The sequence below is a fragment of the Lissotriton vulgaris genome, chromosome 6, assembly GCF_964263255.1.
Source record: "Lissotriton vulgaris chromosome 6, aLisVul1.2, whole genome shotgun sequence".
In the NCBI taxonomy this organism is placed as follows: domain Eukaryota; kingdom Metazoa; phylum Chordata; class Amphibia; order Caudata; family Salamandridae; genus Lissotriton; species Lissotriton vulgaris.
In genome coordinates, this window is record NC_141694.1 from 816,161,709 (window position 1) to 816,178,496 (window position 16,788).

The window sequence follows — 16,788 nt, forward strand, 5'->3', positions numbered from 1 at the left end:
CGTTTACAATTCCCTGTTTTTTGTTTGTCCCCATAAAAATTACCAAAAAAATATTAAATTGTTCATAAAAGCCAAAAAAAGTAAAAAATGTTCCAAAAAAAAAAAAATATATAAAACAACAAAAAGAATAAAAAAACAGTTCTTTTTAGAACTACCTCCAATTTATAAAAAAATGCTACATTTTTTAAAAACTCTGTCATTCTTTTTTCCCCATGGTACGCTCCCCGGTACACTCCCCTGTGCGCGTACTGGGCGCTCCCCCGCGCAAATCGGAATTTTTTATTTTTTTTTTGCCCCGCGGGGCCCTTTTATGGCCCCCACATCAAACCTAGGGGGTCAGGGGGGTTCCCCTGCCCCCTTTTGGTCATTTCCCCCTTTGTTTTTGCCTCCTCTTGTGTCTCGATCCTACCGAGACACAAGATGGCGGCCACTCCGGACTGTTTGGAATGTTGACAGACACCCGAGAGCCAATCAGCTTTCTGCTCGCGAACTCGCGTAACGCGCTGGAGCGCGCCCTAGTGCGCGTACCGGGCGCGCTTATAGATATATATATTTTTTTTAACCTAAATTACTCAAAATCCACTGGAGCATATATCTTGAGACATAGCAAAGGCACATCGGGCTACCAGTCCCTAAAATTTTGCCAAGTTTGGTGGAAATCCATTCAGCTGTTGGGCTAAAAGTGAGTCCAACCGCCCTATGGAAATTAACATGGGGAAAACATGTTTTGGGACCCCCCTTTTATCTCAGCCCCTGCTTGACGATTCCCCCCCAAACTTTCAGGGAAGGAGCGGAGCGCAGCGAGGCAAATTTGAGGAAAATTACAGGCAGATCCCTCAATCGACGCCAAAGTTATTCCCAATAGAATGTTGCGGATTTCCCATAGAAAACAATCCTAACTATAACTACCTACTGGCGACCGCCAGTAGGTAATATATATATATATATATATATATATATATATATATATATATATATATATATATATATATATATATATATATATATATATATATACTACTCTACAAACAGACACAAGGCAGGGCCATGGGTACTTGCTTCGCCCCCAGCAATGCAAATCTGCATATGGGCTGGTGGGAAGAGCAAGTACTCATGACAACATACCAGTCTGCAATGGCCAATAATGTAGTTGTCTACCGACGCTATATTGATGATATTTTCATCATTTGGCGAGGATCAGAACAGGACACAGTGGAATTTGCCAACAACATCAACAGCAATGCACTAAATCTAAAATTCACTTGCACAACTAGCAAACAGAACATTGTGTTTCTAGATTTAGAACTATACCATGATGAAAACAGAGTCCAAAACCGCACTTTCAGGAAGGCAACGGCAGGAAATGCAATCCTGCATGCCCAGAGCTTCCACCCAACCAGCTTAATAGCTAGCATTCCCTACGCTGAGTGCTTGAGAATGAAAAGGAATTGCAGCACAGACAGGGACCTACAAACAAGTACTGACAGCCTCTTTGAAAGATTAAGCGCAAGAGGGTACCAGAGAGAAACTTTAGACAAAGCTAAAAAACAAAAGTACAGAACGCAGTAGAAAAAATGTCCTTGACAAAGACAAAAACAAAAACACAAACATAACCAACTGCCATAAAACCAAGACAGAGAGACCCTGCAGCACCCCCAGATTGCTCACAGGGTAAAATAAATACCATACCAATCTCAGAAAAATCATGTACAGGCACTGGCCACTAATCCGTAACAACCCCATCAGAGGCCCAACATGTGCTAATCTACCCCAGCTCACATTCAGGAGGGCGAAGCCTATGAGGCAAGAACTAGTCAATAATGCACCAACCCAGGACAAGGAGAACAACTGGCTGAAAGCACAAACCAGATTTTTCAAATGCACCAAGTGCAAAGCGTGCAAGCATGGATGCAACACAAAAAAAGTCACAATGCCACTCAGAAAAACACCTTTTGAGATAAGAGAACACTATACGTGCAAAACTGACTTTGCTGTGTATGTTTTACATTGCACCTGCAATAAGGTTAGGTTTGGTTAGGTTAGGTTACTTTGTATAGCGCATGGCTACCCCAGTAATGGGGCGTCCCAGCGTTGCGGACGAACATAACAGATCAATTGTATGAAAAGAGAGAGTGTGATGGTGGCTGCCACTGCCATGCCACTGCCATACAGGTTAGATGGTAGAAAACAACTAAGTTTTAATTAGTTTGCGGAAGCGCTGATGGTTCGCGGTAGCACGTACTTGTAATGGGAGAGCATTCCAGAGAAGTGGGGCCTTGTGTTTAAATGAGCGTCCACCCGCTCTGCTCCTGCGAACCCTCGTGGTGCAGGCCAGATAGAGATCTGCAGAGCAGAGGTCGCGAGTCGGGGTGTAAGGGGTGCAGAGTCCCTGCAGAATGTGAGGGCTGCGTCCGTGGAGGACTTTGTGGGCTACACACAGGGTTTTAAATTGGACTCTCTGTTTAACAGGTAGCCAATGCAGCCGGGCAAGAGCCTGTGAGGCAGAGCAATGTTTTGGCAAGGCAAGCAGAGTACGAGCTGCCGCATTCTGAGCCCTTTGAAGTCTCTTAATGACCGTCAGATTAGAGCCCAGAAACAGAACATTGCAATAGTCCAGATGTGAAAGGACCATAGCTTGGACTATTATCTGCCGGGTTGGAGGTTCAAAGAATCCCAGAATGGGCCTAAAGGGAGCGAAGGCGCCCAAAGCAGGTGCCTGCCACTTTTTTTGCATGTGAGTCTAAAGAAAGATCATTATCCAGCAGAACTCCAAGATTTTTTACTTCCAGCTTCGGGGTTGGGGACGAGCCCAATATAGGGGGCCACCAGTGTTCCACCCACTTCTGTGGATTCCGGCCAACTATGAGCAGCTCTGATTTAGAAGCATTAGGTTGTAAACATTTGTTGGATAGCCAGTTGGCAATGGCCATAAGATCCTCTCCAAATTTAGCTTGGTCTAGCTCAGCGTTGTTAGAAAAGGTGAAAATAAGCTGAGTATCATCAGCATAGGATGTTTATTTTATCTCCCGTTCTTTGGCTAGTATGGCCAGGGGTCTAACATAAATGTTGAACAGCGTGGGGCTGAGAGCTGACCCCTGAGGGACCCCACAGCTGAGGGAGTGTCTGCCGGACGAGTGCGGAGCGGCAAGCACCTGGAAGGAATGGTCTGATAGAAATGACACGAACCATTCTAGGGCGCTGCCCCCGACCCCGATCTCCCCAAGACATTCAAGCAAAATCCTGTGGGAGACCGTGTCGAAGGCCGCACTCAAATCCAGAAGAATAAGGGCGGAGGTATTGCCCAGATCTTGTGCCACCCTCAGCTGTTCAGTGACTGCCAGGAGGGCTGACTCCGTGCTGTGGTTGGCTCTAAAGCCATTTTGGGAGTCAGCTAAGATATCATTATTTTCCATATATTTAGTCAAAATAGCATTCATGTGGGATTCCGTAACCTTGGCTAGGTAAGGCAATAACGATATATGTCTAGAACTTTCTGGCCTTAGAGGGTCCAAGGTAGGCTTTTTCAACAAGCGAACCACCTTAGCATGCTACCAAGAGCAGGGCACCGTAGCTAGTTGGAGAGATTGAATAATCATCTACGACCATACCAACCCACACGCCAACTGCGCTCTACTAACAGTAACCTACTTATGGTTCCTCGAACCAAAACTGTGATGTGGGGAGACCGACGGTTTGTAGTGGCGGCTTCCAAACTTTGGAATACCCTACCCCAGGACATCAGGGCATGCCCCACGCTACTCCAATTTCGCAAGAAATTAAAAACTTGGTTGTTTAATAAATAAACCACTAAATGACTTCAGGTATAGAAAATCATCAGAGCAAGGCAGTTTCAATCAGCCGGCAAATTATTCAGCGCCAAGACACCCCAGGGTATATGTTGCGCTATACAAATGCCAATAAATAAATAAATAAATAAATAAATAAATAAATGACCCTCCCGCAAGATAGAGTCATGATGCAGTCTAAACATCTCAGGTTTGACCGGATCATCTGGAGAGCCGGACTTTACTTTACTGGCAAGAAGTTCCAAAGCTTCCTGGGAAAGCAAGGGGAGAGTTAAAAGGGAGTGAGATCGAACAGATGAACCTGTGGTGTCAGGGGGGGTGTGGCCCGATCAGTGGAATTTAACGCATTATAGATACCTTTGACCTTTCCTATGAAGAAACAAGCTAGCTCTTCACACTGTGTATTAGATTCTATTGTGCCATCAGTGGCCTCGGGGGCTTTAGACAAATCCTTTATCAAGGAGAAGATGGTTTTTGATCGATTAGTACTAGAATTGATCAAATTGGTGTAATACATAGCCTTGGCCTTTTTTATCTGTTTATGGTACAATTTGGTGGCAGATGTATAGCTAGCTTTTACTACAGGGTCATATGAGCGCCTCCACTTGCGCTCAAGGAGTTTACATTGTTTTTTCTCCTTAACGAGTCCCTCCGAGTACCAGGGATGGGACTGGTCGCGGTAAGGCCTAAACAGCTTCTTAGGAATGAAGTTGTCCAGTGCATCAGTGATCCATTCCCTGTAGATTTTATCAGCCTCCTCCAGATTGCTAGACCATACCGGACGTGTAGTTTTCAGTCTAGCTTCAAATAAGGCACCGTCAAGTTTGTGCCATGGGCGCCGTAAAAGGGGAGGGAGGGGCTTTAGTCCAGGACCAGGGGGTATCCCTATGGTAATGAGAATAAGATGGTGGTCCGTCCAGGTTAACGGAAGAGGTGTATGTACCGTATGTCACAAATGTTGGAAAATACGGGGTCTAATAAATGTCCAGCATAGTGCGAAGGTCCCTTAACCAACTGAATTAGTTGGCAGGCTTCTAAATCGCCCAAGAAATTCAGAATGGCGGAAGAATCAAGACTTTCAAGATGGAGATTTAGGTATCCCAGGACACTAAAGTTGACTGATTGTAGGGTAATAGTGGAAATAGTCAAAGCCAAGGTGTCTTGGAAAGCGCCAGATGGACCCAGGGGGCGATATATTAAGAGGCCTGATAGGGTGAAGATGTCAGAAATCCCGATTTTAAATAGGGCACTTTCGCAATCAACTATGTTGGCAGGGGATAGGGAGCAGGAGAGGCTTGATTTTGAAATTATAGCCAGTCCGCCACCCCTCCCTTTCGACCTGTTCTGACACCTAATAGAGTAGTCTGGAGGTAGAGCCAGGGCTAAAATAGCACCTGAGTCTTCGGTCAACCACGTTTCTGTAAGGCATAATATATCGGGATGGTGATCCACTAAAAGGTCAAAAATATCCTTGAGATGCTTAACCATGGACCTACAGTTTAAACTAAGGATCTTAAGTTTCTCAATTTTCTTTGATGTACAATTTGATACTAGAGATGACACAGGTGCCTCAGTAGCCTCTAGGCCACATTGCTTACACCACAGATTTACAGTGCCCGGATGCCATAGCTCAGACGTGCAGGCATGTTTCCTGCGGAGGAGAAATAGCTCCAACTCGCGTATAAATTGCCATTTATTATGTTGATCAACCAGGCCTCCTGGCGTCTAGCGTCGGTTCGGCGTGGACGGGCGCAGACGGGCTCGCCTTAGGCTGCGCGGGGAGAAGTGAAGCTGACCTAATAGGCACCGTCCCCCGCCTCTGGCAAAGAGTAACACCCTCCGGGGGCGGGCCCAAGGTCGTGTACGCCCTCCACAACAAACGGCACTTGCCGCGGTGGAACGAGGCACCGACCGGAAGAACAGCAGGTAGGAGCAGAGAAGTATTGAATAAGCACAAGTCACAATAGTTTAAAAATGCCCATGAGTTACAGGTTTAAAAAATACAGATAGCACCAAAAGCACGCTTCTCAAGCAGCACCTCGGCGCTTAGTGAGTCAAGCGCGTCCGCTTAAGCGTAATGTGGGCAGCACAATCCACCCTGTACATATAAGAATCCTACAACACCTTAGGGCCATCTCTAATGATGCCCCTTCCTACCCAGTGGTACGACACATTAACACATACCACAAAGGCAGGGCAGAAGACTTGTCATACTTCGTCATCGATAGTGTCAAACACAACATCAGGGGAGGAAACAGACAACTAACCCTGCGTAGACTAGAATCAAAATACATAATCATGCTGGATAGCAAAATCCCAAATGGACATAACGCAGATGAAGCCTTAAGCGTACACCTTTAAATTACTGAGCGCAATCACAACAGCCATAAGCGCCTCCTCGCGCTCATAACAGTGAGAACCAACTCCCCTGAAACATCCGATTTCACCATCTACTTGTATATACACATTTAGCACTTACTCACAGTACATAAAACACACACTACATAATCCACTAGTATTTATCCACGAGGTGCGTCAGGATTCCGAACAGACAGCAATTTTAAATCATCTCAATTAATTTTCTTACTTAAATCGACCTGCGCTAATTTAATCACTTGCACACACGCCAAAAGTAGGGGCATCCGACAAGCATCCTGTGTAAGGCCCACTTGGGCTTTAGCCAGTGCCACTAGGTTCACGAACTCGACACTTCCTGAGAGACAGAAATAACACGAGCAGCGCGAACACACAGCACAAACCAACAGATTAGCAATTCGCGCCTAATTGCCGAACCCTAAACACGAGGGTTTTTTGCTTAAGTTATTTTGTACCAGTGAGTTCCTTCCATACTAGCGGCACACCAGTCAAACAGGCCCAGGACTCACCATATTCTGCAGCCGTTACAGAATGCGCACGCATGTTGCTGCTTAAATAAACATAGTGAATGGGTTGTGTTGTCTATGTCCACTAATCCAAACACATGCAAGCATGCGATGACCATAGAGAGTAAAGGTGAGAAATAAACCTCTGCAATGATTTAATTACACAGCTCAGGAAATGCACATCTCGAGACGCACCGACATACAATATATAATTTAAAACATGGTGATTTGTGTGGTTTTGTTTACATGAATGAAATGTAATGATGATGACTTGCACATTTTACTGTCACAAACTTTTCTATGTCCATCACCTCCCCACCCGTTGCCATGTCAACTCACCTAGTTAGTCTCCTCATGTGTCACATGTACTATGGGAAAAAATGCTCTTTCACCAAGGTGAAATCCAATGTAGTGAACAAGGCGGACTTGTGCGCCGTAACGCGTCTGGGTGTTTGAAATAATAAACACTCTTTGAATTTCATCCCACGGAGTCGGAGCATGTTTTACTACTTTGAAACCAGGATTGGAACTAACTATATATATATATATATATTCACTGAAAAAACCATAGGTTTCACACCAGTTATAGTTAGGAATTTGCATTTAAAAAACCTAATAAATTCACTGAAAAAAACCATAGGTTTCACACCAGTTATAGTTAGCTGGAAATTTTACTGACATAAAACCAATGAAATTCCCACGTTATAGTTAGTTGGACTCACTATAACTTGCGCGTGCAATGCACTGCTGATGACGTCACATATTACATCACTCATGACATGGTCAGTGACATCACTCATGACATCACTGATGACACCATCCAGTGAATGTGTGTCTTTCTGAAAAATAAATATTAGTGAGTAAGGTTTACATTTTTAAATATATGTATTAGTGTTTCACTTTGTGTATAAGTAGCTGCATGGGTTGGTGAGTAGGTACATGTGTATGTACATGGGTTATTAGATGTTTTATTAGTATCAGTATGAGTGTTTGCATTGTTTAGTGTTGGAATTACTTACAACATTGATGCATGAGTGACTGACTCTTTTTTTTTTATGTATTTTGAAGACTACATATGTGCAGCACTGTATGGTTGAATAGTGTGTATATGTGTATGTTAGTGAGTAAATGACTGTCTCACTAGTGTTTTAAACAGTAACTACATATGTTTTAATCTAGAATATGTGAATATTGATGCATATGAGTGAGTATATGCGAAAGTAAGAGATTGTAAGAGTTCCTGTTTAAATATGTATGTGTTTCGAAAAGTGATTGTTTAAGAGAATAAATATGTGTAATTTTCAATAGAAGTAAGGTGGTAGTGTGTGTATTGCTCTATATGCAAATAAATGTATGTTCAATAGTTTATTTGCATCTGTGAGTATGTGTGTAAGTAACTTTTGGATGACTGTCGGTGTGTAACAGGATGTATAGGTGTATCACTTCATATGATGAGTGAGTATATGTATGAGTGAGTATATAGAACTGTTGGTGAATGAGTGGATGTGTATATAGATAGTGGAATTACTGAATTGGTTGTTGTAACTGATATGGGTATCTCAATTTTTTATAAAAATTTAGTTTCTATTTTTGAATATGTGTTTCAAGTGTTACATTACAGTGAAAGGAGGTCTGTCACTATGTCACAAGGATGGTGTCATCAGTGATGTCATGAGTGATGTCACTGACCATGTCATGAGTGATGTAATATGTGACGTCATCAGCAGTGCATTGCACGCGCAAGTTATAGTGAGTCCAACTAACTATAACGTGGGAATTTCATTGGTTTTATGTCAGTAAAATTTCCAGCTAACTATAACTGGTGTGAAACCTATGGTTTTTTCAGTGAATTTATTAGGTTTTTTAAATGCAAATTCCTACCTATAACTGGTGTGAAACCTATGTTTTTTTCAGTGAATTTCAAAGGTTTTTTAATGCTAATTCCTAACTATAAATCTCAGTTTATAAGTAAGACTTTTAGCGCACTAGTTGTTCTTTAGAACACTCTAGGACATTCTGTCATTGGGCTATATTTGGGCTACATCTGGCTAATATTTTGGCTACATTTGTTTTTTTTGTCTCTGGTGGCCATCTTTGGGCTACATTTGGCTACATTGGGGTACATTGGGCTCTAACATATATATAACCCAATGTAGCCCAATATATATTTTTTCAAAGTAAACTTTCGTTAAAACCACTTGAGCATATATCTTGAGACATAGCAAAGGCACATCGGGCTACCAGTCCCTACAATTTTTTCCAAATTTTTTTTTAATATATATTTTTTTTTGCCTTGGTGCGCTCCCGGTGCGCGCCCCGGGGAGCGCACCGGAAAGCGTAATTATATGAAGCGCCCCGGGGCGAGCACCGGGTAGCGTCCCGTAAGCGCCATTATCGCGAACGAAAACATGATCGTGACGTATCGCGAAGCCGCGTCTGCGTGAAACGCGCGGCGTAAGCGCACCCGGAAGCACTCGTGCGAATACGATCGCGCATCGTAAACTTCTGACGCGCTTACGCTACGCGACCCGGAGCGCGGCCCCGGGCGCGGCCCCGGGCGCGCCCCAGGGCGCGTAGCGTAAGCGCGTCGGGTCATGTGACCTGAAAATAACACTTTTCATTGGTTCATAACAGTTTTGGTTTCATAATAATGAAGCCACTGGTCATGTGACCTGAAAATAACACTTTTCATTGGTTCAAAACATTTTTTTTTCCTTCTGATGAAAGACCCCACCTTTTTTCCTTCTTCTGACTTTGTCCTTTGACTGAGGAAGACCTGCTTGTACCTCTCTGTACCATTTTGATCTTTATAATGGCTTCAGTAGCAGCAGCAGCTGGTGCATCTGCACCACCACCATAACAACCAAGAGGACCACCACAAGATTTCATTGGTGGTCAACAAGAGGAGGAAGAGGAGGAGGAGGAGGAAGAGGAAGAAGGGAGGAGAACATTTCTCCAAGAACAAAATACCCCATACCAGCCCAGACCACACATTATTTGGGAGTTTTTTTTCGGTTCCACAGGGGAAGAAAAAGGTAAATGCAGCCAAGGTGACTTGCCTGATCTGTGACATGGAACTTTCTAGGGGGAAACCTAATAAAAAATATTCCTTTGGAAATCACACGATGATCCGCCACATGCAGCGCAAGCATCCTATAAACTATTCTGCTGCAGAGATGAGGGAACTGGCCAGTAACCCTCCCCAATCAACGAGAACCAGCTCAAAAAGGAAGCAACCCACTGCGTCTGCACCAGAGGAAAGTGAGACGATGCCGTGCATTCAGCCCCGATTTGCAGATTTCAGAATCACATGTAAATATTGTGGGAAGACCATCTCCTACGTAGAACAGAGCGTAAAGCTCATCGTCCTTGCTGGGGACAACCACAAATGCCCCAATCAACCCTAATTTATTTTCTTTTTTTTTCGCTCCAGTTGAGCCATTTTCAATTCCCTGTTTTTTCGTTTCTCCCCTCCAAAAATACAAAAACAATATAAAAGTGTTCTGAAAACCCAAAAAAAGTACAAAATGGTTCAAAAAACATTAAAAAAAATATAAAACAACAAAAAGAAGAAAAAAAACTGTTATTTTTAGAACTACCTCCAATTTAAAAAAAAAACTACATTTTTTAAAAACTCTATTATTCATTTTCCCCCATGGTACGCTCCCCGGTCCGCTTCCCGGTGCGTGTACCGGGCGCTCCCCCCGCGCAAATCAAAAAAATTTTTGGGGAGGCCCTGCTGGGCCCTTTTATGGCCCCCACATCAAACCTAGGGGGTCAGGGGGGTCTATCCCTGCCCCCTTATGGTCATTTCCCCCTTTTTTTTTCCACCTCTTGTGTCTCTATCCTACCGAGACACAAGATGACGGCCGCTCCGCACTGTTTCGAATGTTTACAGACACCCGAGAGCCAATCAGCTTTCTGTGCGCAAGTCGAGTGGCGCGTCCGGAGCGCTCCCCGGAGCGCGTACCGGGGCGCTGCCATAGATATATATATTTTTTGAACCTAAATTACTCAAAATCCACTGGAACACATATCTTGAGACATAGCAAAGGCACATCGGGCTCCCAGTCCCTACAATTTTGCCAAGTTTGGTGGAAATCCATTCAGCCGTTCGGGCTAAAAGTGAGGTTGACCGCCCTATGGAAACTAACATGGGGAAAACGCGTTTTGGGACCCCCCTTTTATCTCGGCCCCCGCTTGACGCATCCCCCCTAAACTTTCAAGGAAGGACCGGAGCTCGACGAGGCCATTCTGAGGAAATTTTCAGGCAGATTTGTCAACCGGCGCCAAAGTTATCCCAAATAGAATTTTGAGATTTAACATTGAAAAAAATCCTAACTATAACTACCTACCGGCGACCGCCAGTAGGTTATATATATATATATATATATATATATATATATATATATATATATATATATACATATACATATATATATATATATATATATATATAATTCACTTAAAAAACCATAGGTTTCAGGCCTTATATAGTTAGGAATTAGCATTTAAAAAAAACATTGAAATTGCTCCTATATAGTTAGTTGTACTAACTATATTTCGCGCACCCGCAATCCACTGCTGATGATGTCACATATTACATCATTCATGACATGGTCAGTGACATCACTTATGACATCACTGATGACATCTCAAGTGACATCACTGATGACATCTCATTTGACATCACTGATGACATCATCCAGTGACTGTCTTTCTGTAAAGTTTAAATATGTTTTACATATTGAAGAATGAGTGGATGTATAAGTGTCTGGATGAAGGATTTAGTAGGTGTGTGACTGACTGTATGAGTGAGTGATTAAATGTGTCTTACTAAATGCATGGGTTAGTGACTAAACTGTCTGAATGTGTGCATCAGTATGTCTGTTGTTGTGTAAGCTGCTGCATGTGTTGATCAGTAGCTATATGAGTGGCTATATGGGTCATTGATTGGTTGCCCAAGTATTTGAATGGGAGACTGAGTGTGTGTGTGGGTGGCTGGGAGGTGTGTGACTCTGTGCATAGATGTGTGAGCAGTTGATTCACTAGGTGTATGAGTTCAAGAGTGCATGTGGAAACAGCTATATGGGCGGTTGACTGTGTGCATGGGTGTGTTGGTGAGTGAATGGATATCTCAGTGCTACATGTCCAAGTAAGTACATATATAAAACACAGTGCATGTGAGAGTTGGCATATATAAATGACTATACATGAGAGCCAGTGAATGTGCGAGTGGCTGTATGGATCATTGTGTACTTGTATCAGTGATTGTATAAGAGAGTACGTATGTGTTAGTATATGTTTGAATAAGTAAGGTGTTGTGTGTATAACTGTATAGTTGAGGAAATGGAAGTGTGATTGATTCTTTGCATGACTGACTAGGTGTGTGAGTAACTCCATGGATGAGTGGCAGTATGTGAGTGTCTGTATAGGTGTATGAGTGCATATGATAGTGTTGTATTGATGAGTGACTGTATGTATGAGTGATTCTATGGGTGAATGTTTGTGTAGACCTAGGAATCAGTGAGTGCGTATGTAGTAACTGGTATTGGTGTGTCAATGGTTTCAAGAATGGTAGTCTGTATTTAACACTGGGTGTATCAAAGGTTATATTAGAGTGTGAGGAGGTGCATCGTATTATCACATGAATGATATCATCAGTGATGTGATCAGTGATGTCAAATGAGATATCATCAGTGATGTCATCAGTGATGTCATTTGAGATGTCATCATTGATGTCACTGCCCATGCCATGAATGATGTAATATGTGACATCATCAGCAGTGGATTGCGGGTGCGCGAAATATAGTTAGTACAACTAACTATATAGGAGCAATTTCAATATTTTTTTTAAAATGCTAATTCCTAACTATATAAGGCCTAAAACCTATGGTTTTTTAAGTGAATTTGCAAGGTTTTTTAAATGCTAATTCCTAACTATATAAGGCCTGAAACCTATGGTTTTTCAGTGAATTTGCAAGGTTTTTTAAATGCTAATTCCAAACTATATCAGGCTTGAAACCTATATTTTTTTTCAATACATTTCAAAGGTTTTGTAAATGCTAATTCTATTAGCGGATAACGTTTATATATGTTATTATCATTCTGGGACCACCTGAGCAGCCATCTTGTTTCTCAGGAGAAGTGAGGCACAAGAGAGCACAAAACAAGAGTGGAAAACGCAAAAAGGGGGCAGGGTAGAGACCCCCTGACCCCCTAGCCCTTCTCAGGGGGTCCCAGAAGGACCACCAAGTGCAAAAATGTTATTATTTTTTTTTTCCCGGGTACGCGCACGGTACGCGTACCGTGTGCGTACCCCTCGATTTTTATCAAATTTTTTTTTGCCCTGGGGGCCGCAATATATTCCATGTGAAGAACCCAACATTTGGAGGCCCTCTCACACTATGTTATTCTTTATTACAGCAAGGCAGCATCAATCAGAAGTACGGTGAGTGCAGCAATTTGTTCGCCAAAGTTCCCGATGCGTTTCAGGCTCATGTCGCCTATTTTCAGAGGGGTGGCAACAGGGAAAGGCAGCTCGCAGGTGTTACTTATGGTGCTTGTCAGAGATCGTCCCACCCAGTGGGCGTTTGCTTGCCCTGCATTCTGGTACTTGAAGTACTTCTGGTTGATGTTGCCTTGCTGTAATAAAGAATAACACAGTGTGAGAGGGCCTCTAAGTGTCGGGTTCTTCATATGGAACATATTGCGGCCTGAATAGGTCGCGGAGAGCCCATCCCTGTTGTCGAGCAGGTCGAGCCCCGTCATCAGAACGAACATCGTGTTTTTCAGTGAGGAGAAAAAAGACAGCATCACAGCACCACAGGTGACACGGCAACCCACTGTGGCTGATTTTAACATTGCGAGGAGATGGGTGGCTGACCCTACTACAGGTTTCAATGGCAAAAGACTTCAAGTACCGGAATGCAGGGCAAGCATATGTCCCCTGGGCGGGACGATCTCTGACTAGCACCATAAGTAACACCTGCGAGCTGCCTCTCCCTGTTGCCATCCCTCTGAAAAAAGGCAAGATGAGCCTGAAATGCGTCGGGAACTTTGGCGAACAAATTGCTGCACTCACCATACTTCTGGTTGATGCTGCCTTGCTGCTACCCAGAATTCTCTGCATCCTATATAGGTAGTTATAGTTAGGAACTTGTTTCTATTCAAAAAGCGTATTTTTTGTGCCAATATCTTTGGCGCCGTTTGTCGAATCTTCACAAAATTTTCAAAACTAATGGCCCACTCACTTCAGCTGTTGCGTTGAATGTTTCAGGGTGATTCGTCAAGCGGGCCGAGAAAAAGGGGGGTTCCCAAAACGCTTTTTCTCCATGTTAATTTCCATAGCAAACTTAGACAAGGCTACAGCCTGAACTGCTGAACGGAATTACACTAAATTTGGAAAAAAGGTTGCTCTTGGTAGAAAGCACTCGTTTTGTTAAATGGTGTAAATCCATTAGGTAGTTCCTGAGAAATTTAAACATTTCTCAGATATACAAATATGGCCGTGGAGGATCTGCAAATCCTCCCGATCTCGAGCCTGCGATCTGATTGGCTGCCAACCGTTCCAACTAAGAAGGGTTGGCAGCCATCTTGTGACTCTGTAGAACCGAGTCACAAAGAAAAAGGTAAAAAAAAGTTACAAATTAAGAAACGGGGGCAGGGTAGAAACAACCTGACCCCTAGGCCTACTCAGGGCAAAAAAAATATTGTTTTTTGTACATTTTCGGCGGGATTCACGCTGGATCTGTGAATCTGGGTGATTTATTTTTTTTGCACATGAATCACTGGCTCCCACAATTTGTTTTCTTTAAGCCCCGGGGTAGGCCAGGTTCCGGGGGCAATGGCAAATGAGATGCGTGACTATGCCCCTCCCACAGCCCTGGGGACCACCAACTCCCCGGGGCTTAATTTATAATGAAAGTGCCATGGAGGCTTCTGCCACCCTGGGCTACATTACAACATTCGTGGGGAAAAATGCTCTTGCTTCCATGAAGCGAAGCAAAATTGTTTTTGAGCGGAGGGAGCTGTATGTTTGCAGCTCCCTCTGCCAAAAAAGCAATGGCAGCTCCCGCAGGAGGAGAGAAGCCGGCAGGCACTACGGGGTGGAGAAAAGGGGTGGGCCTTGACCACCTTACAGCAGTATCACTGTGTGGGGTTTACTGGAGGCAACAGGTAGGCTAGTTGGCCCCTAAGGCCTCCTGGCATGTTTGCAGAGAGGTGGACAAAGGGGGCTTGGCCTGGTATCAGAACTCAGCAATCCTGCTGTGTGGGACCTACTGGAGGATGTCCTTGGGGGCCAAATACCCCTCCTGTTACCTCCAAGGTGGTGGGGGCTCCAATGAGCTCTCAGCAATTCAGCTGTATGGGACTTACTGGAGGTAACAGGAGGGGATTTTGGTCCCTAAGGAAACCCAGCATCCAAGGGGTCTTCATCCCCCAATCAGTAGTGCACCAGGAGGCACATTTGCAGAGTGGTGGAGAAAAGGAGGTGTTTTATTCCCCAACAACCCTCAGCATCCAAGGGGACTTCATGCAGCAGGGCCCAGCCTTTTAAATAATAATTTTTAAATAGGGGAGTGGGGCTATGTGGCCCGCTCCCTTAGCCGATTTTGGCCTCAAGGACCCTATCCCCCGTGGCTAGGCCACTATACTATGGGGAAGGGGCCCTGCAGCCCCTCTTCCGTGGCCGATTTAGGTCTCAGGGACCCCATCACCTGGGGCCTGGCCATGTGTCTCTAGGTGCCCTGGTCTCAGCCAGGGCACCCAGTGCCATGCTGGGGACCACACCGGAGGATCAAGGCCTCCGTAGTCCCAGCCAGCTACCTGCCTCCGGTGGAAGCCATCATTGCTGCTTTAAATAGCAGCTCCCTGATTGTGACAGCAATATTTTCATCTGTTTTCCTGCACACATATTTGCTTTCAGGAAAACAGATGAAAACTCTGCTTTCAGCAAGCCAGAGCTTTTTGACAGCTCCCACTTGGAGAAAGAGGAGTTATGTTTGATTTTGCTTTGTGGCGTTGTCAGCCACCACCAAGCAAAAGCACACAGCTGCTTCCTAAGGGTTTGCATCTCAGGATGGAGCAGGAGCCAGCCCTGGGGAGTGGTGGTCCCCAAGACCTTCTATAGCTCCATGGGGTGGGCTATGCGGCCCCCCTCTGATGTTTATTTAAGCCCCAGAGAGGTGGTGGTTCCCGGGGGTCTGCGATGGACCCCCTCTATTATTTTCTTTGAGCCTCTGGGAGGTGGCAGTCCCCAGGGTGGATATGCGTGCCCCACACATTTATTTACAGTGTTTGCCCCAGGGAGGTGGCGGTCTCTGGAGCACAGGCAGGCCCGGCCTACCCTCAAACCTATTATGCAGTAACCTGAGGAGATAGCGGTCCCCGGGGGTGCTGGGGGGGACATGCAGGCCCCTGAATTTATTTCACACTTTTTGCCGCAGGGCGGTAGCGGTCCCAGGGGTGCAGGCGGGTCCTGTGAGCCCTCCCGTCATAAATGTTATACAGTACCCCAGGGAGGTAGCGATCCCAGTGGCTGCGGGGGTCGTGTGGGCCCCCTGCACATACATACTATACAGTGTCGCAGTGAGGTGGCGGTCTCTGGGGCTGCAGGCCCACTAGCACACATATAGTGCCCGGGGTTGGTGGTCCCCAGGGTTAAAATAAGCCATGGATGGGGGCCTGTGCACTCCTCCTTTGTTTTAATCAAAGCTCACACACTTCCAGAACTTGGCCCACAAATTACAAAGAAGGGCCAGCGGCCACGCTTTTCTAATTTATTTTTGCCAATAATCGTGATGTAATCACGAATTTGTGCCAATTTTATTTTTTTTAATGATTTTTTGCCATGGCAGAATCCCAGTGGGACCCCAACAGCAATGTTTGGGGGCTGGCTATTCCTACCCTGACCCCTTTAATTTTCTTTTACTTTTTTGGGGTGGACTTGGTTGAAGCCACGTCCAAAGATGGCTGCCAACACTTCCTGGTTGAAGTGTTGGCAGCCAATCAGAGCTCTACATTTCTTTGCACAAGCTCATTATTTTTGCAAAGTTGTCGCTGCCACAGAAAACACAAACTGTATTTTCTTTAATTTC